The 22,303-nt window shown below is 37.2% G+C and overlaps 1 protein-coding gene across 1 annotated transcript in view; it reads right to left on the minus strand.

The window, feature by feature from the left end:
• LOC124799218 (UDP-glycosyltransferase UGT5-like) overlaps nt 1-22,024 on the minus strand; it is a 177,621-nt gene extending 155,597 nt beyond the window's left edge. The window contains exon 1 of the mRNA XM_047262754.1: nt 21,978-22,024. The gene's annotated coding sequence lies outside the window, so the exon portion shown is untranslated. The remainder of the gene's footprint in view (nt 1-21,977) is intronic.
• Nucleotides 22,025-22,303: the final 279 nt, after the last annotated feature.

The raw sequence follows: 22,303 nt of genomic DNA on the forward strand, positions 1-22,303 counted from the left end.
ACAATATAAGGAAAAGATAGGATATCTGCTTACCATAAAGATGACACATTAAGTTGCAGGCAGGAACAATGAAAAGAGACTTACACATTAGCTTTTGGCCAAAGCCTTCATCAGAAAGGGACACACACACACACACACACACACACACACACACACACACTTTCACCTCGCACGCACATCACCAAGCTGCCCGAGATGGTGGTCATGTGTGTGTGTGAGGTGTGCTTACTTGTACATATGTGTGTGTGTGTGTGTGTGTGTGTGTGTGTGTGTGTGTGTGTGTGTGTGTGTGTGTGTGTGTGTGTGTCCTTTCCTGAAAAAAGCTTTGACTGACAGCCAATCTGTAAATATCTTTTTGTTGTGCTTTTCTGCAACTTAATATGCCATCTTTATGGTAAGTAGCAATCTATCTTTTCCTTATACTGTTAACATTGTCAATCTGTGACATGAAATCTTTAGCTCAATAATCACAGGCCTGAAGAAAATGCAGATCCTTCACTTAAGTCATTACACTAACTTAATCAATTCAGATTTTGAAGAACTGAATTAATGGATCATTCCTATGAAAATATATAAATGTTCCATTTTGTGTTAGCTGAGAAACACAGTTTAAGGAAATGAGGAAGTTACAGGAGAAGAAACTCTCTGCAACTTTGTACAAGCAAGAGATTTAGTGCTACCACAGGAAAACTGAATTTTCCGGTTGAGTCAAAGCTGCAGTGGAAATCTAAGACAAAATATTTGCCTCTTACGGGCAACACGCTAATTTTTTTTTAGCAATGTAAGTACTGTTAACAAATTATTTGCTACATCAGTAACCTTTCTCTTATTTTAACAGAATCTATGGAGGCTGTCCAGTATCGTTGCTGACCTTGCACACCTTGATGAAACCAAAAATCTGAACCCAAACTTTTCTTCTGAGGTCAATGCTATTTCTTCACTGTGCTGCTGTGTAGTTGGGATGCTCCTGTAGCAAACTGAAACTCTGAGTAAGTGAGATGTGCTGGAGTAACATAACTTGTAACTCACTATCCACAAGAGTCAGGTATCTGGATACAATTCCCATCTGATGCACAGCGTTACTTTTTCGCATATAATCATCACACCATATACTTCACTAACAACTACAAAAATACCCTGTCCATAAAAAATTTGGAACTTATCTCTAGTTATATGTAGTTCTACCAATATGCAGGTGATGCTAGCAATTTCTAATGGCATGGAATCCATGACATGTGAAGTACTGCACTCAACATGTACGTGTTACTCACAAACACCAATTCAAGCATGGTCTAAGGCAAACCCATCCTCTTCAAGAGCATCTTAGTGTAGCTCAATTTGTGTAATGTAGACTGATGTAAAAATATAACCATCCACTGATGCTTTATCAAACATTTATTACTTGCAATCAACATGCATTGGCATGTACTGTGACTGCTTCCCCTATAAGCACTCTTACTGGTGTTTCTAAACCTACAATGTTCACCGTCTGTGTGCTGTAGCATGAGCTTAACAGAAAGATTTGTGTTGCACCACTGCTTCTGTATCACACACCAAGGAGAAGATCGTCAATGTTATGGATGCACACATGTTAATATGGTGTTGTCCACACGTTGTTGCTTATGGCAGTTGATTTTGATGATAGCAATTTTTGCATGAATTTATATTCAAACATCTCATCCTTGACATGGTACCTGTGAGAAGGCCTCTGCCTGAAATATGCTAAAGATGGAATGTCCCACATGAGTCTTGCCTCTTAAGCAATTAGTGTACCAGGCAGGAAAGCCTCAAGCCCATATACATATACATATAAAAGTATTTCAGTTACTGAGGTAACAGGAATATGCAGCCTCCAATTATGCAACACCACCAATATTATAGTCAATTTGACACCAAACTGTTTTAAATATGAAGGAAAACTTCAGATTAGCATCCTGCTGAGATTATTAGAAAAAGGAACAAGCTGGTATATGGTAAGAATGAAACACAGGATGGGTTGTGTCCTCACAAATAATTCATCCCAGTATTAACCTTAATGTGTTTATGGAAACTACAGAAAATCTAATCCTGGTTCACCGGAGTGGGATTTGGACCTCATTGTTGCTGACCACTGCATCAGCTTGCTCACTCCAAAATATTTCATTCATCTAAGTGACATAGTGTTATTCAAGTGTCAAACTGGAGTAGTTCTCCTATTGGCCATATTCACTATCATTTCTTCTGCATAAACTATTTCCATGAGCAGAGGGAAATACTTGTCACAGAAATCTACACGAATACTCACAGACAGAATTCATCCACAAAACCACTGTTACAGATTGGTGATTTCTGTCCACTGCAGGATGTCAGAATTGTCGCATTTTTGCTTTTCCAGGACAGCCATAATGGAACCGATCCATTACGCAAAACCAGCTCATGCCCTCAACACAAACTGTGTTCTTACACTTTCTAAGAACAACAAAATATCTAGTGTCTATGAGGGTAAAATGGGTGCAGTGGGGTAAAACACATATAAACAATATTTTTTTAAATATATCCTTTACTGTTAATAACATGTATGTGAAAAAATTTTCATATATGTGCATCATCATTTTATATTATACTGAAGTTACGTTGGCAACTCTTATAAGTTTCAAGAAATATTTTTTTGCTTTGTTTTTACAACTAAAAGAATAAACAAAACTATTTCAAATCATTATTTACAGTTAACCTGCAAGAACTGAAGATTAAAATTCAGGTATGTACACATTACATATGTCTATTTTAAGTTTATATTAGTTTAGAGGTACAATTTTGTAAAGTTTTTATAATGTTTATGATTTAAAAACATGGAGTAAAATGGGTATAGTGTGTGTTTAACCAAAAACTAACCTCACTTTTTCTTTCAGACCATGCCTCGTACATATGTAAAGAAGAAACCTCTTATATACGAGGGTGGTAAGGAAAGTTCTCAGTTACATCACTGAAACTTTTTTTATTTTTCAATGTAGTCCCCTTGTAGATTAATGCACTTGATCCAAAGATGTTCAAGTGCCTAATCCCATCTCTAAAATTGGTTTCCTCCAGACCTGCAAAATAGTTGTCAACTCCAGCTATCAATTCTTCGTTTGAAATGAATCTTTGTCCAATCAGAAAAATTTTCGGTTTTGGGAAGATGGAAGTCTGATGGAGCCATATCAGGTGAATAAGGTGGGTGTGGCAACAATTCATACCTTAGTTCGTCTAATTTTGCCAAAGCGACGGCAAGTGTGCAGGCGTGCATCAAGAGTTGTGGCACCCATTTTCTAATTCTTCAGTGAAAATGTGATATACCCTTTCAGATGACATCTGCCAAGTGAGAGCAATTTCACGCACTTTCAATCAGTGATACTCCATGATTATTTTGTGTGCTTTTGTAGTGATTTCTGGAGTAGTGACACATCCTGGCCTACCACTGTGTGGATCATCATCTAAGCTCTTCCGACAACATTTAAATTCATTTGTCCACTTGGCAACAGTTGAATATGAAGGAGCAGAGTCTCCCAGTGTATTCTGGAAATCGGCATGGATGCCCATTGCTTTCATACCTTTCTTTATGAAGTACTTAATCGCTGCTCAAATCTCGATTTTTTTTTTTCCATCTTCACAAATCACTACGTGGGAACAACAACAGAGCCATATCACTGTCACAGCTCTCTTCCAAGAGCACTGAAGTTGCACCTGGTTACAGGCAACATTCCAATGAATATATTGTGAACAACTCATTGCACTAGCGAAGTTTTCTCGTGGTGAACTTTTCAAACCACCCTCGTATGATGCAGATGCAATACCACAAGCTACAGATGAAGATAGAAATGGGAGTACAGTTTCTGCCACAGTAAAAAAAACACAAAATGCCTTATGAAAAATTAAGGCATTGGTGTAAAAATCTTCCTAAGTTCAAGACTCTAGGAAAACAAGTCCTATCATAACAAGAGGAAAAGAATATAGAAGAGTTTCTGTATGTGGGTATCCATCAGACAGAAAAGATTTACTATTTATGGTGCATAGATGCATACATTCTGTGGGTAGGAGGACACCATTTAAGAATGATACACTAGGCTCTGACTTTATAGTAACTTTTGAAAAAAAAAAAAAAAAAAAAAAAAAAACAAACAAACAAATAAATAAATAAAAATAAAAGACAAGGGGAACTCTAAAGGTGAAAACATGAACTAGTGACAACTGCCTACTTTTGTAGCAGCCAATTTTTTAAAAAAATTATACGAGAAAATTCTAAAGCACAACATTTCAGCAAACCACACACAAAGGATTTTCAACCTTGATGGAACTGGCCTAGGCATGGAACCTACCGAAAGTAAGGTGTTTGTCCCACCATGGGCAAGGGTAACCTATTCAACATCAGGAAGTGCTGGGAGACTTCATTATAGTGTTCTGTTCGTAGGTAGTGCATTCGCTGAATTCTTTTCCCCTTGTGTTGTTTTTAAAGGACTAGGAGATTTGCAGAACACGTGGGTACAAGGAGGACCAAATGGTGCACCATGTGGTGTTACTGACTCAGGCTAGGTGTGGGACTACATTTTTGAGAAATGGCTCATTGTTTTTGTCAGCCAGGTAAAAAAACCTTGAAAAACCAGTTCTCAGACTCTTTGATGGCCATGGGAGTCATTTCACTAATAATGTAACCCATACACCTAGGGAAATGAAATTATTATTTTATGTGTTCCACCGCATCCCTCTCATACACTTCAGCCTTTGTATGTCGCTGTATGTGGGCCAATGAAAGGTACATCGAGAGATATTTCAAAGACATGGTATCATGAGTCATGTCTCAAAAATGTAAACAAAACTATTTTTCCAAGCTTTTTGAACAAACTTGTAATAAGATCATTAACCCGAACATAATCATTGGTGGTTTTAAAGGCTCTGGTATCTTTCCTGTAGATACATCTGATCTGTAAAAAAGGATTGTTTCAGCCCAACAAGATATGCCTATAACTAGCAAAGTACAGCCCAGATGAATATCATCACCTGATATTCCTAATCCAAGTTCTGGAGTAGGCCTAGGTGAAATTATTCCTTCACCAATGGAGAAACTAAGAAAAGATATTTTGGATACAATATCACCAAAACTGTCTTCAGATGTTAAAACTGCATTGATGTGTTCTAGGGGATAGAGAAGAAGAGTTCAAGGAAGTTGTGGCAAAGTCCTGACCAAACAAGAAGTTGAACAAAGATTAAAAGAAGAAGAAAAGGTGGAGGAAAGAAAGAAAACCAATGGTCCCTTAAGTCTACATTTTTGGGCAAAAAAATCAAACAAGAGATGACTGATCCTGTTTAAAGGAAGAAAAGAACTTCTAAAGCTGCCAAGAAACTGTTTGAACACAAGTAAATCAAAGCTGAAGACGATGGGCCTAACCTTTCCAGCTCAGTCAGTGACATGAAAGCAGGGTCATGTGTATGTATCCATTACCAGTTTTAATGTGGTAAAACAGTAAATTATAGAGGACAAACAACTACTCAGAACCTTCATAATAAAAAATGTTACTCCATTAAATATTTCACTAAATGCAAAGGAGAAGCTGAACATTACATTTTGCCAGACAAAGATGACATTGAATGGGTTGATATGGGTCAAATTGCTGTCATATTTCCTATTCCTGATTACAATGGAAGATTTTTCAAGTTTGTGTGAAGTGTTTCTGTGAGAATGACTCTGATTAGAAATCAGCTCATGTTTATATTTGCACAATTCACAGTATAATATTTTTTAATAATTTTCAATAGTATGTCCTAATGTATATTTATTTCTTGTTACACCTACACTATGTGATCAAAAGTATCCAGAAACCCCCCAAAACATACGTTTTTCATATTAGGTGCATTGTGCTGCCACCTACTGCCAGGTATTCACAACAACAACCTCAGTAGTCATTAGACATCGTGAGAGAGCACCATGGGACACTCTGTGGAACTCACAGACTTCAAACGTGGTCAGATGATTGGGTGTCACTTGTGTCGTATGTCTGTATGTGAGATTCCCACACTCCTAAACATCCCCAGGTCCATTGTTTCCAATGAGATAATGAAGTGAAAATGTGAAGGGACAGGTACAGCACAAAAGCGTACAGGCCAACCTCGTCTGTTGACTGACAGATACTGCCAACAGTTGACGAGGGTCGTAATGTGTAATAGGTAGACATCTATCCAGACCATCTCACAGGAATTCCAAACTGCATCAAGGATCCATTGCAAGTACTATGACAGTTAGGTGGGAGGTGCGAAAACTTGGATTTCATGGTCGAGCTTCTGCTCATAAGCCACACATCATGCCGGTAAATGCCAAACAACGCCTCGCTTGGTGTAAGGACTCTAAACAGTGGATGACTGAACAGTGGAAAAATGCTGTGAGGAGTGATGAATCATGGTACGCATTGTAGCGATCCGATGGCAGTGTGTGGGAATGGCGAATGCCCAGTGAACATCATCTTCCGGCGTGTGTAGTGCCAACAGTAAAATTCAGAGGTGGTGGTGTTATGGTGTGGTCAAGTTTTCCATGGAGGGGGCCTGCACCTCTTGCTTTGCATGGCACTATCACAGCACAGGCCTGCATTGATGTTTTAAGCACCTTCTTGCTCCCCACTGTTGAAGAGCAATTTGGGGATGGCGACTGCATCTTTCGACATGATCGAGACCTGTTCATAATGCACGGCCTGTGGCGGAGTGGTTACATGACAATAACATCCCTGTAATTGACTGGTCTGCCCAGAGTCCTGACCTGAATCCTATAGAACACCTTTGGGATGTTTTGGAACACCGAACCTGATTGAATGTATGCCTGTGAGAGTGGAAGCTGTCATCAAGGCTAAGGGTGAGCCAACACCATATTGAATTCCAGCACTACCTATGGAAGGCACCATGAACTTGTAAGTCATTTTCAGCCAGGTGTGCGGATACTTTTGATCGCATAGTGTACCTTATACATATAGTGGGGTAGAATAGGTATAGCACTTGTTAAAAGTAAGTTTTACTATTGAAAAGGGATACTATACCCATTTGCCCCATCACGGGGTAAAACAGGTATAAAATAAAAATGGTAGCCATCTAATTACTAAATGGTTAATTAACCAGTAACATACATGCCACTATTCTGAAAGGTCATACTGGTAAGTGGAACCATTTTTAAAAAAGTTCAAAGGACTTCACTACAAGATGACAAAGTTAAAAATGGGTTATTTTTACACCTGTTTTACCCCCAACAGGCCCTATAGAAACACTGAATATACAATGCCCACTTATGTACTGGGTCCATTTCTAGTGTATTATAAGTATGAAAATACCACCACCCCAACTCAAGAAGAAAGCCAAAAGGAGTTTTCAAGCAACTTAAAATTTTGACACTTTTGTCTATATATTTTGGCAGGCACCTGACCTGTTTACTAACAACCATATTCATAATTATGAAACAAGTGAGCATAGTTTCCACACAGATATGCATGATACAGCTTTCTATAAGAAAGCACACAATATCATCCAAAACTTTTATACAACAGTTTCTACAGCTCTGAATACAAGGATAATTATCCTCAAGCAAAACATATTCTCCATGAAATGTTACATCTTTTCTCAGTGGAACATGCATCCCACTATTAAATGTGTTTATTGCTTGCTAACACAATTTATAGCATTTTCATGATCACATTCCATTTTTTCTGAGTTCAGTGTGCTGTTATTCATGGTACAGTCATGGGATGCTGACAACACCAGGCACTAAGAAATAATGCCAACAAACACATCTGACTTAGGATAACAGAGCATTTCTAGCAGCAATGTATTGTAAAGATGATGCAGTATGATTATTTATGACAATATTCTATTTTTTAAGAACAGGTCATGCTCTTAATAAACTGTTTATTTAGATGTTTTGGCCTGTTTCTGAAGTACTGGATAGATAAGATATTGAGAGTGATGTTACAGAATAAGGTATTTCAGACTCTGCACGGGTATAGCTTAAATCAGGAAACCCATTTTTGAGATCACAGGAAGGTTAGAGGGATACAGAATCCTTTGTGAGACTCACATCAAAAATATGTGAAACCAATTAAAGGGAATGGAGTGGTCTCATTTACAAGACAACTGCTGGAAATTTGTTTTCCTAACTGGTATTAGGCACAACTCACATAAGACAAGCGTAAATTTTGCCAAAAGATGTTAGACTAGTATTCTAAATTTACATCGACATACATACTCTGCAAGCCACAGTGAAGTGCGCAGAAAAAGGTGCTTCAAATATTGTACTACATGTTAGAGGTTTGTCCCATTCTGATTGCATGTAGAGTGTGGAAAGATTGACAACTAAAATGTCTCTGTGCTCACAACATCATTTAGTGTACTGTTGTCTACACACTTCATACAAGAATAATACACAGGGGACTAAAGTATGTTTGTAGACTCTACACTTAATAGGGCTTCTTGAAATGTAGTAAATATGCATTCAGTGGGTACCTAGGGTCTATCGTCAACCACAGGCTTATTCTGGTTTTCCAGAATTTGCTTGACGCTCTCCTGTAAGTCAAACAAATCTGTGACCTTTCATGCAGCCCTTCTCTGAATACATTTCAGTGATCTGATAGGGATTCCAGACACGTGAACAATACTCTAAGATGGGATACACCAGCGATTTTTTAAGCACCTGATTGTATTTTCCCAGTATCATATGAGTTACGTGAAGCTTGGCATGTGCCTTACCTACTACTGAGCCTCAGTATTCATTCCATTTCATGACCCTCCAAATTATTACACCCAGGAATTGATATGAGTCAATTGATTCCAACAGTGACTCGTTGATGTTGCATTCACAGGAAATTACTTTCCTGCATTTTGTGAAACACACAATTTTACATTTCTATAGATTTAAAGCCAGGTGCCAATCTTTGCACCTCTTTGAAGTCTTACCAAAACGTGACTGGACATTTGTGCAGCTTTTTCCATATGACACTTGATTATAGACATGGTAATGGAGCATGTTCTGACATGCCAGAATTTGTTTTCAAGAAAGAAAAAGTGCACCTGTGATGACAGTAATTTCCAAGTGGGTCTACCACACAGATAATTCATTAATAAAAGCCCAACACTTTATATGTACTTTTCCCAGCCTCCATGCTGAGCTGTTTTTGCTACGGAGAGATAAAGCCATAATTAACAGTACACATTCCTCATTTTTCAAGTTGTTCTTTCACATAATATACTGTACTTTTTTTACATTCATAGTCTTTCATCACATAATGACATGTGAAGCTTGGCACATGCACCTGATAAGTTTGTCAGATATTTGTTATACACACACTACTTTTTAAAAAATTTCAATGCCATCTGAAGAGGAGAGAACATCACATTTATATGCTTCCAAAGCTGAAAATTGTTTTGCAGTAAATATTTCATGAAAGTAACTGGTCGAAAGATATTTCTCCATAAATCAAATGCCTGTTTTATGTATTTGATAAAGTTGTAATATTCAGGTTGGGGCAAGAAACCTTGCATCTCCTTGGATGTCGTACACTGAGATGAAATATCTAATTATAAAATAAAATGACCATGTAAAGAATAATATTTTCTATATTGCTGAAAGATATAAGAACAATAAGAAAAAGTGGTCTTTTTTGATGGGATTTAACAGCCCATAATTACAGAGCAATGACAAATGAAAGAAAAGTACAAGAAGAAATTGAAAATGAATTACATCCTCTATCTTTTATACATGAGGACCTTTTTGTCCAGAACTGTAATGACCTGAGGGACGTGAACGGCACTGCACTCATCTGAGAGCAAATGTCAGTTATACAAATGATGAAATTTAAAAGAGAAAGGCTTACTTGATTCTTGATATGAAGTCCATCATCCCTCATTGGCCAACACTTTGTTGGTTCTTTGAGATGTAGAAGATGAGGGAACTAAAAATATGTTGACTTTGCCTCATGTTCTCCCTCATGGCAAAAACATAATTGCCAAGAGTCTTTTGAGTGTGTTCCTGACACATCAGCTGGACCTGAAGTATCAAAGCTGAAATGGGCTTGAAAGTATTTAAGCCTGAAGACTTTGTGGTTCATTACAACACCAGTACTTCCCAATGACTATTCAGTTTACGGATGTTTCTGATTTGTTCGTGCTATTATTATTAGGCACAAAGGTGTGCACTTCCTCTGCTCGATAAAGAGATTAACTGGTTGGAGCCATACCTTCTTCTAAATGTGAGTGCATTCAGCCATGTCCTTAAATGAAACTTCACCCAATTCCGCCACTCCTGCTTTGATCTTTCACCTTTTGGCAGGCTCAGTAATGCCATTTGGAGAATTGTGCATGTTCTTTGGTTCTGACAAAGATAATCTGTCACTCTTGCCTGAACAAAGAGACTTTGCTACGTCATAGCATCAAATCTCCAAAGTCCTTGGCAGCTGGGAGATATTAAAGGCCAAACACTATCGAAGCTTTTTAATGATGAGATGTAATTTCCTGTGTACTCGAAGGCTTATGATGATGGAGACTGCCAGATCATAATCACACTTACTGGGAACTGAAGCCACTTCTGTACTGAGATGAATGGATTTTACACAATGGCACATAAAATGTCTCAATATTGGTCTCTTGTACTTGCTTTGCACTTTTCTACTTTTTTTGTGAGTATGAAGACCTTCTTTGTCTTCCTGTTGATATCTTCTTGTTTTTGTAGTTGCCTCAGATACACATGTAACTTCCACAATACAAGCAGTTGGGCAATCATGTGTACCAACAATGCATTCTTAGTTACCTCTTGCAAGGTATGATAAGATAAGCACTACCTCCTGCAACCAAATTCCTTATCTTTATGTAGCTGCTGTCACAAGTCACACGAAGTTCTTGAAAATTGTTGTACTGACTCACAGCACCTGATGCCAGTTGTAACAGAAACTTTTTTAGTTTTACATTTGCAGATAGTCAAATCTGGTGGAGAACAGTGATAAATGTTTAATAAAAAAGTGATCTAGACTGTTTTGTTTATAAAATAAACAAATATGTAGCTATTTCCCAACAACAAAATAACTTATGGGTATGAGATGCAAACTGTCAATGCTCCAGACTTGTTCACATATTTTTTTTTATTGTGTAAATTAAGAAGCAGTGACATCAGATTGTTCTTACTTTATTCTTGCTTAGTTCTCTTCCATTCTCATTTGCAACAGAGAATAGTGCTTTGCTGAAATTACTCAGGAGTGAAGTTTATGTCCAGATGGTGGAATACAGCACTCAGATGCTTGTTACAACAAGCACCAAGAGTCCTACAGAAATGACATACAAATCTCTTAACATTATGACAGCACATTGTTTAATATATGCTAGATAAAATATGGATATACTGAACATGAGACGTTATGGTGCATGTACACAGTGGTAGAAACTACCACCTGCTGGATGTGTTTTTTTCTAGCCTTACTTTGGTCCATAAAAATAACAAGTATGCTGGAAAAAAAATTGGTCATCCCCGTGAGACACCATGCCAACTCTGTGTAAAACTGCATACAGCATTGATAATTGCTGTTGTTTGGTAAGGAACAGAATTAACAAATTTCTTCATCCAGAATGAGAATTTGCAGTGGAGCGAGCACTGATATGAAACTTACTGGCAGATTAAAACTGTGTGCTGGACCAAGACTCGGGACCTTGCCTTTTGCGGGCAAGTGCTCTACCATCTGAGCTACCCAAGCACGATTCACGACCCATTCTCACAGCTCCAGTTCCGCCAGTACCTCATCTCCTACCTTCCAAACTTCATAGAAGCTCTTCTGCAAACCTTGCAGAACTAGCAGAGTTCAAGTCTTGGTCCGGCACACAATTTTAATCTGCCAGGAAGTTTCTAATTTCTTCATGTATACCACATACTACTGAAGCCCCTCATGGATAGTTGCAGTCTTCATTCCAAAGACTGGTCTGATGCAGCTTTCCACACTACTCTACACAGTGAGCGGCCTCTTGATCTCTCTGAATAACTACTGCAACCTACATCCTTTTGAACCTGCTTATGGTATTTATCCCTTGGTCTCCATCTACAAATTTTATCCCCACCCCCCCTCCCCTGCCCCTCTACCACACAAACTTCCCTCCAACACTAAATTGGTGATCTCTCATCGTCTGAAGTTGTGTCCCATCAAACGATCCTTTCTTTTAGTCATATTATGCAACTTTTTTTATCACCAATTTTGTTCTGTAACGACTCATTAGGTGCATGATTTACTCATCTAATCTTCAGCATTCTTCTGCTGCACTGTGTTAACAAAAGTTTCTTTTGTCTGAACTTTTTATCATCCATGTTTCACTTCCATACAAGGCTACAGCACAAACAAATAAGGCATTGCACTTCCACTCTGTAATTGTTTGCTGCAATATGCACTACTGCTACAACTGTTGGGCTTTTTTTTTTTCTTTTGGTTAAACCCATCTGACCGTAAACAATTTACTCATACAGATGCAACAAGTCTCCAGTAAGAACAAACACAGATGTTCACATATCAGCTTTAGATGTATAAAACAGAAGGACAAAAGCATATGGAAAAATAAATTGACCTACAGGTGAGAAAATATGTGTTGCTCAAGTATCACATATGCTAAAATATCACAATTCTGCCCTAGTGCAGGGAAAAACAAACAAACAAACAAACAAAAAACAAAAAAAAAACCTGCTTACATTGACAATTTTTTTTCTGAGTACCTGATTGATTAAAACTTTGTGGTAAATCAAGAGTCAAACTGGATCTCTCCCTCTGAACGGTATTTCTGTAATAGTTTATCTTGTAGAGAAAGATTTGCTGTGCACAACAAAAAATTTCAGGAGAGAAGTAGCTGGGAGATGTGGAATAAACTGAAGGGACAGACAGATAATTCAGCTGGTAGAGCATTTTCCATAATAGTCTTTATTTGCAAATAGTCCTTCATTACTCATAATCATTGCTTATCAATCAAAATATTTTTGGCTCTGGTACTTTTAAAGAAAAGTTTTCAAAGCAACTATCAAATATTAATGGGGAAGTGTAAGAGTTATCAAATGCTTCATAAACTTCCAGTCACTTATGGCGAAATACACATAAAAGGAAAGAAGATTAGGGTTTCACATTCCATTACCACCACACTCATTTAAGTCGGAGCACAAGCTAGAATGGGTAAGGATGAAGAATCAAATCAGCTATTCCCTTCAAAATGAACCACCCTGGAATCTGCATTAAGTTATTTCAGGAAATCACAGAAAACCTAGACCTATATGGATGGATGAGGACTTAAAACTACAGTCCTCCTGAACATGGAGCCAGTGTCCCACTCCCTGAAACTGAGTTACACATGGACTATACCATTAACTATGAAATATGTGTAACTATATATTTCTTGCTCCAACACCTTCTAAAATACCACTGTCTAGAATAATATCTCCATTAATCTTGTAAAACATACACCTGAGGCAAAATTACATTCCCCTGATTTCTTATACTCTGGGAATTTGTCATTTTCTTATGTTCTGGGAATTTGTCATCTTTCTTTCTCTCACTGGATGATTCCAATAATAACACACTAAAAACATGGGTGTCTGCAGAAGTTCTTGAAAGTGGTGGCAAAATTTCAAATTTGTCAGTTTTAAAATAACTGATTCGCTAGGTCTGAAAACATATCATGCCCAAATACATAAAACTTACTGTTTCTCAAAAGATTGATAGTTATCTACTTGTTATTTTTAAACAATGGCAACTCCAAGTTGTAGAGTCAACAATATTAGGACAAGGATAGATTCCTATTCATTGTAAAGACGAGTTGCTGGCAGGCACAATGGAAAGACTATTACACATTTAACTTTTGGTCAAAGTTTTCTCCAGAAAAGAAAATAAACACACATTTACACAAGCAAGCACAACCGGTGCACCTATGACCAACATCTCTGGCAGCACGGATCAGAATGCAACTGCCATGCTGAACGAAAACAGCAATATGGGCAGGGAAGGGATAACAGGGTATGGGTGGAAGTTGAGAAGAGTGCTGCATGGCAGAGAATACAAGACAGAGGCATGACAAGACAGCTAGGTGGAGCTTCAGGAAGCTGTGCAGCTGTGTCTTATGAGGGGGGGGGGGATGGGAGTGGGGGGAGGGGTACAGGATTGGGGGGGGGGGGGATGGGAAACAGAAATGGAGATGAGCAGGGAATGGGAAAGACAGATGAAGCAATGGCAGAGGGGGGCATACAAGTATGAGGGGACATGAACAGGAAGGAGATGATAGGACAGGGAGAAAGTAAACTGTTGGGCAGACAGTGGTTACCCAACGTTAAGGATGGAACAACTTTGGGAGTGGTGAATGTGTTGTAAGGATAGCTCCCATTTGCAAATTTCAGAAAAGTTGGTGGTGGAGGGAAGGTTCCAGATGGCCTGGGTTGTGAAGCACCCATTGAATATTCAGCTGCATGTTTTGCCACAGGGTGGTCCACTTCGCTCTTTGCCACAGTTTGGTGGATTAGATTAGATTAATACTAGTTCCATGGATCATGAATACGATATTTCGTTATGATGTGGAACGAGTCAAATTTTCCAATACATGACATAATTAGGTTAATTTAACAACATACTTAAGTTAATATAACAACTTTATTTTTTTGTGTTTTTTTTCTTTATTTTTATTTTTTTTTATATTTTTGTTTTGTTTTTTTTTTCTTTTTTTTCTTAATTTATATCTAAAAATTCCTCTATGGAGTAGAAGGAGTTGTCATTCAGAAATTCTTTTAATTTCTTCTTAAATACTTGTTGGTTATCTGTCAGACGTTTGATACTATTTGGTAAGTGACCAAAGACTTTAGTGCCAGTATAATTCACCCCTTTCTGTGCCAAAGTTAGATTTAATCTTGAATAGTGAAGATCGTCCTTTCTCCTAGTATTGTAGTTATGCACACTGCTATTACTTTTGAATTGGGTTTGGTTGTTAATAACAAATTTCATAAGAGAGTATATATACTGAGAAGCTACTGTGAATGTCCCTAGATCCTTAAATAAATGTCTGCAGGATGATCTTGGGTGGACTCCAGCTATTATTCTGATTACACGCTTTTGTGCAATAAATACTTTATTCCTCAGTGATGAATTACCCCAAAATATGATGCCATATGAAAGCAATGAGTGAAAATAGGCGTAGTAAGCTAATTTACTAAGATGTTTATCACCAAAATTTGCAATGACCCTTATTGCATAAGTAGCTGAACTCAAACGTTTCAGCAGATCATCAATGTGTTTCTTCCAATTTAATCTCTCATCAATGGACATACCTAAAAATTTGGAATATTCTACCTTAGCTATATGCTTCTGATTAAGGTCTATATTTATTAATGGCGTCATACCATTCACTGTACGGAACTGTATGTACTGTGTCTTATCAAAATTCAGTGAGAGTCCGTTTACAAGGAACCACTTAGTAATTTTCTGAAAGACAGTATTGACAATTTCATCAGTTAATTCTTGTTTCTCAGGTGTGATTACTATACTTGTATCATCAGCAAAGAGAACTAACTTTGCCTCTTCATGAATATAGAATGGCAAGTCATTCATATATAATAAGAACAGCAAAGGACCCAAGACTGACCCTTGTGGAACCCCATTCTTGATAGTTCCCCAGTTTGAGGAATGTGCTGATCTTTGCATGTTACGAGAACTACTTATTTCAACTTTCTGCACTCTTCCAGTTAGGTACGAATTAAACCATTTGTGCACTGTCCCACTCATGCCACAGTACTTGAGCTTGTCTAGCAGAATTTCATGATTTACACAATCAAAAGCCTTTGAGAGGTCACAAAAAATCCCAATGGGTGGTGTTCGGTTATTCAGATCATTCAAAATTTGACTGGTGAAAGCATATATGGCATTTTCTGTTGAAAAACCTTTCTGGAAACCAAACTGACATTTTGTTAGTACTTCACTTTTACAGATATGTGAAGCTACTCTTGAATACATTACTTTCTCAAAAATTTTGGATAAAGCTGTTAGAAGGGAGATTGGACGGTAATTGTTGACATCAGATCTATCCCCCTTTTTATGCAAATGTATAACAATAGCATATTTCAGTCTATCAGGGAAAATGCCCTGTTCCAGGGAGCTATTACACAGGTGGCTGAGAATCTTACTTATCTGTTGAGAACAAGCTTTTAGTATTTTGCTGGAAATGCCATCAATTCCATGTGAGTTTTTGCTTTTAAGCAAGTTTATTATTTTCCTAATTTCAGAGGGAGAAGTGGGTGAGATTTCAATTGTATCAAATTGCATAGGTATGGCCTCTACCATTAACAGCCTACCATCTTCTAATGAACACCTGGATCCTACTATATCCACAACATTTAGAAAATGATTATTAAAAATATTTTCAACTTCTGACTTTTTGTTCGTAAAGCTTTCATTCAATTTGATGGTAATACTGTCTTCCTCTGCTCTTGGTTGACCTGTTTCTCTTTTAATAATATTCCAAATTGTTTTAATTTTATTATCAGAGTTGCTGATTTCAGACATGATACACATACTCCTGGATTTTTTAATAACTTTTCTTAATATAACACAGTAGTTTTTATAATTTTTGATAGTTTCTGGGTCACTACTCTTTCTTGCTGTCAGATACATTTCCCTTTTCCGGTTACAAGATATTTTTATACCCTTAGTAAGCCATGGTTTGTTACAAGGTTTCTTACGAGTATATTTAACTATTTTCTTGGGGAAGCAGTTTTCAAATGCATTTACAAAAATGTCATGAAATAAATTAGATTTTAAATTGGCATCAGGTTCACGGTACACCTCATCCCAGTCTAACTGCTGTAGGCTTTCCCTGAAATTTGCAATTGTTAAATCGTTGACTGAACATACTACTTTGGAGGACTGTTTAGTATTGCTCTGAATGGAGCTATGTCATATATTGTAACTAGCTGTGCACCATGATCAGAAAGACTATTCTCAACAGGCTGAGCATTTACCTGGTTAAACTTATCTTGGTCTATAAAGGAGTTATCTATCAGTGAGCTGCTATCCTTTACCACCCGAGTAGGAAAATCAATAACGGGTGTCAAATTGAAAGAATCGAGTAATACTTCAAGGTCATTTTTCCTATTACCCTCTTTCAGAGAATCTACATTGAAGTCCCCACAAATAATAATTTGCTTCCCCCTGTCTGACAGATAGTGGTCATTCATCCTGATGGACAGCTGGTTGGTAGTCATGCCAATATAAAAAGCTGTGCAATGATTGCAGCAGAGCTGGTAAATGACATGGCTGACCTCTGATGGGGTACAATAAACCTGTGACAGGATTGGAATAGGAAGTGCTGGGTGGGTGTACTGGTCAGGTCTTGGACCCGGGTATTCCACAAGGATATGACCCCTATGGTGAGGAGTTTGGACTGTGACTGGCAGAGAGACTGACCAGGATGTTGTGGAGATTTGTTGGGTGACACAACACCACTTAAAGTAGGTGGGAAGGATCTTGGGTAACAAAGCCCTCATGAAGAATGTGGTGCAGTTGTTCCAGTATGGGGTGGCATTGAGTGATGAAGGGCTATGATGCCCTGAAATGAGACACATCTTAATCAGCATTTTCAATGTGCCTGTCTGCAACTCAATGTGTCATCTTGAAGGCGAGCAGCAATCTGTTCTCTTCATAATATTCTTAGTATTTTAAGGTAGATCAGTAGATCACTTTGGTACCTAAATGGTAAGAATATTTCAAAAGCACATTCGAAGTAAATCTTTTTCTGTAATTAAAATGAATATGGATGCCATGTCCTCAGATAATTAAATCCAAGGCATCCAATGGCCTATCAAATATAGCTAGAAAATACTCGCAAAAATTATTTATTCGTATTCTGATAATGTTATGTTGAAACATTTGAAATAGGAGAAAAAAATCAGAATGATTGAGAAAATTCTGCTGGATATCAACAAAAATGCTGCTATATTAAAACCACATGAAGTGGTGAACAGGGCATACATTTTAAAAAAGATCACCTGTAACACTTTGTTTGCTTATAAAACTTAACATATGTTCACATTAAGGGTTCATTGTATTACTTTCATGATTTCTATTTTTTAGTGTCAACTGGTGTAACTGACATGAAACAAAATTTGTTTTAGAAGCTACATTCTTCTCGGTTGGTTTAGCACAGTTTACCCCAGGGCCAATATAGGAGTAGATGCATGTAGGAACATCATGAAGCCATCCTCAAATTGGGTGATAGAATCAACTTTCAGCAGCCAAGGACTGGACCAAGGTACTCCTTTTTTTTTTTTTCTCCAGTTGTTGTCCAGCATGCCAACTCAAATACAGAATTTGTAATTTTGTTACTTTATGTGGCACTGTGTTAGATACATAGCCTTTGAGAAGAACCCGCACTCCTGGAATGAACATGTTTTCAATCCTGAAATTTTGCACTTTTCCCCCTATTTTCCACAACAGAAAATTCCAACTGATGCATTTGGGATAAAGTACAGATGTGCACACCTACCAGACGGCATGGCTGTATGCTGCATTCTTCTGAATGTACTAAAACAGCTCTGCTGTGTAGAACTGACTTCATCAACAAGCTATAATGGGTTTTTATTTTCCAAAGACAGATGGTAAACCACTATTGTGATTACGCTCTGCATTAGGCGGAGGAGGTGTAGTCATGTGACCTTCGGACAGATGACTGGCACGTATACTGCTGCAATATATCTGTCTTCAGAATTGGTGGCGGAATCTTGTGCCAGGGTGTCACAGACTGGCTCCTTTCTGAAGCTTTGTAGGGCCTGGACAAGGAAGTAACAGAAAAAGGTTGAAGACTTTATTTTGTCACGGTCTGGTGAGAAGGCTTGTACCATCTTGACTGCAAGTCAGCACCAAAACTGCATATGCAACCATAATTTCCTGTCAACTAAGAAAACCCAATATATGCAATTGGTGCTAAGGCTGCAATGTTTCATATCATCACTTGCAGTGTTAAATCTGCAGTTTAGTGGAGCTACAAAAGACTGCTAGAAATTTGAGCAAATTATGTAATAAATAAGAAGGCTGTATCAAGATTCCAGAAGGGGACAGGTGTCCCTTCTTAACCTCCTCACAGATGCCTGTTACTGAAATCCTGACGCTATCATATCTCTATTGTTGTTGCAAACACAGACTAACACTAAATTTTTATCCCTTTAATCTTAAAATGGAGTGTCAGTAGGGGCCTACAGCTTCACACTTAGAATATATGACCTAGCAGTGCCATGATTTTCATCTTGAAAGATATGAAACAAGTCAAAACTTGCATGTACTCATGAAAGTAGCTACTTGAAAGTAATTTAATGAAGGGTATTAGCAACTGATTATTGTTAAATCACTATACTCTATCTGTGCGTAAAGTAATATAATTTTAAAAGAGTGTGAATGCATACTTTCTCAGATGCGCTTATGAATTCTTCTCTGAAAATCAGCTAAGTACTACATTCATTTCAAAGTGACGTTTGAACAAGCTTCCTGTTTGTCAACATTGCCAAAAATATTTCCACAGATTTAAAAGCAGTGTTTTTTAACATTAGATTTCAGGATGTTCATTTACTGTTCAATAACTCTGTCTTTCTAGAAGACATACTCTCAAAGAAAAGAAACTAAAGTTTTTCAAAATGTAAGAAACATTACTGACACTGGAAATTATTTCTATTTTCCTGTTCAGATGAAGTAAATCCATAAAGACAGAGCATTACACAACTACACTTTTACTGCGCATAATGATTCAGCAGAATCTGTGAATATTTATTATTGCTTAGTTGGATTTAAAGTCATATTGTATATAAAACCATACAGTTTCACTAATCTTAATTGTTGTTACATTCAGAAAGAGTAAACAGCTACAGAAATTCTGAAAACAAATTATGTCATCTTAGGCAGCATTAAACAATTCAGTACAAGGAGGAGCTGAACTTACCAATAACAAACATTGGATATGGCACATGAAAAAAATGACGATGCAGGGTGTGATGACATGTGCAAACCGAGATAGAACAGCCTAATCATTTTTGTGATGATGTTTATTTTACGTACGTTGAACTTTGGTGAGTGGTTTATGTTCGCCGCTTTGTTATAATGATCACAGCAGGTGGGTGGTATCAGTAATTTGAACATTTCCCAGTAAAAAAACCTACTGGTCAGTTAAAGACAGTAGTGAAGCTGATAATGGGCAAGTAAATGTTTAATCCATCCTGGCTTTTGCAGTTTCACACTGCAGCTGTCATCCTAAATCAACATATAGTATTTCAAAATTGTGAACAGCAGTGTATGAAGGATGGTAATAGTTACGTATTGGAACCCTCTTGTATTTTACAACATGGCATGAATGTAAACATTAGCTTTCACGACAGGTCAATTTGATACCACAGCCAGACGTTTTGCTTTGACATTTGTTGTCTTTGCCAACTCTCAACTCTCAGCTAGACCCTAGGCTACACAACAGATTAGTTTGTCACAACAATCAATATTTAAGAAGGAGCATGAAATACTTAACTTTAACCAACAAGCACACATTTTATGCGCGTACACTAAAAGGTAAGCCTTGCACATAAGAATGTGAAGAGAATGGTTTTTCTCAATCCAATAGCAAAGTTCTGCATTTTTTTAACTGTTGCTCATGTCTGTAACACCAATAAGATGACATCCTGCTGCTAGTGTGCACTGGTCTTGTAAAAAGCATCATATGCTGAGAGTGTAGCTCCCTGAGTACATACACAATTATCATAAACAATCCACAAAACAGGGACAGACTCCGACACACAATGCATAATATTATTGACTACTGTTTATTAACATGCCATATAAGATTAACACCACACTGTTAACAAAATGTCACTCAGTGTCACTAAAACAGATTATATTCACACACACATAGGTACTAAAAAACATATTTTCAAAACACATAACATGTACTCTTTACCAGTTTGAATGAGTGGAGTGTGAATGCATAGTAAAAATTGTTAATCGTAACACAAGAAGCAGCCTTCCCTGTCAAAATGAATAACCAGCTGAGGAGTAACACACTTTGTAGATATTTATAAACAGGAAACTACTATCACTAAAAACTGTTCAAATTGTTTATTAAATTAAGCCATATACACAATGTTGCTATATAAATAATGTGTAAATTATCAGTACCTAGAAAGTACATCACAACAAGTACTGATCATATAAAGACAACACAATAAAACACAAAAAATATAATGAACAAGGTGAACAGAAACTGCTAGACAAACAACCTGAGGAACCAAAATTTCCACTAACAACCAACTACACTACAGATCGGATCATCAAAACCTTGATCTAGAGATGCTGTCACACATTATCCATTTAATAGGCAGCTACAGCAAGACTGTTGCAAACCACTCAGAATAATAATTTCTGTTGTATAATTTACACTCCTACCACAATCCAGTAGCAGTTTGAAGAAAGAGTTACACTGAATTTTCGGCTGCGAACGTTAATTATTAGCAATTACGGAAATTAGGGAAAAGCACCAATGTTTAACATCAAAATCAAAGAATTCCCAGCTTGCTACCAAAGTTGGTTCTGCACAATATGACTTGATTTTTGCATGAACACTGACAAACTATTACGCAAGAAAGTTAATAGATTCAAATAGCTTTTTTGCATTACAGTTTGAACTTTGATCGCGTTCTCTGACAATTCAACTTTAGCAACAGTTATCGCAATATTTCTTTACATTATCACACAGTACTTAAAAAAAAATACTATCGTTATTTCACGCAGAAATACGATTGCTGTTTTTGGTAACCGGCATCACCCGGCGAAAAGACTATTGATATCATCCATCTCCAACATTAGCTGATATATTTGTTGTTCGATGCAGTAAAGAAAAATGTAACGATGACTTTATTCTCGGATTCATAAAAATTTCTTCTGTTACGAACACTGCATATCACCAAGCTAAATTTCTCTTACCCACAGATCTTGTTTCTCGGTGAGAGTGTAAATACAGGCACGTAAACAAAAACACTTGTTCTTGCTACCAACTTCACATCTGTTGCTCTGCGGAATTTACCAGTTGCCACTTAGGATTTTGGTTTTACTCTAGTTTTTTCGGAATTACCCCTAAAATACTCTAAAAATCTTAGGAAAAAAAGCTAGATTTAGCGGGTATAATTATAATAAAAACGACGTATTATTTCACTTATTTAATAACATAAAATACCTACAACCTAGTGCACTCCCATAAAATTTGTTCATTTCTTCTATCGGACCTTCTGTCTTTAAATCTTCCAGTGTCG

This window comes from Schistocerca piceifrons, chromosome 5 (genome assembly GCF_021461385.2).
Source record: "Schistocerca piceifrons isolate TAMUIC-IGC-003096 chromosome 5, iqSchPice1.1, whole genome shotgun sequence".
NCBI classification, from domain to species: Eukaryota; Metazoa; Arthropoda; class Insecta; order Orthoptera; family Acrididae; genus Schistocerca; species Schistocerca piceifrons.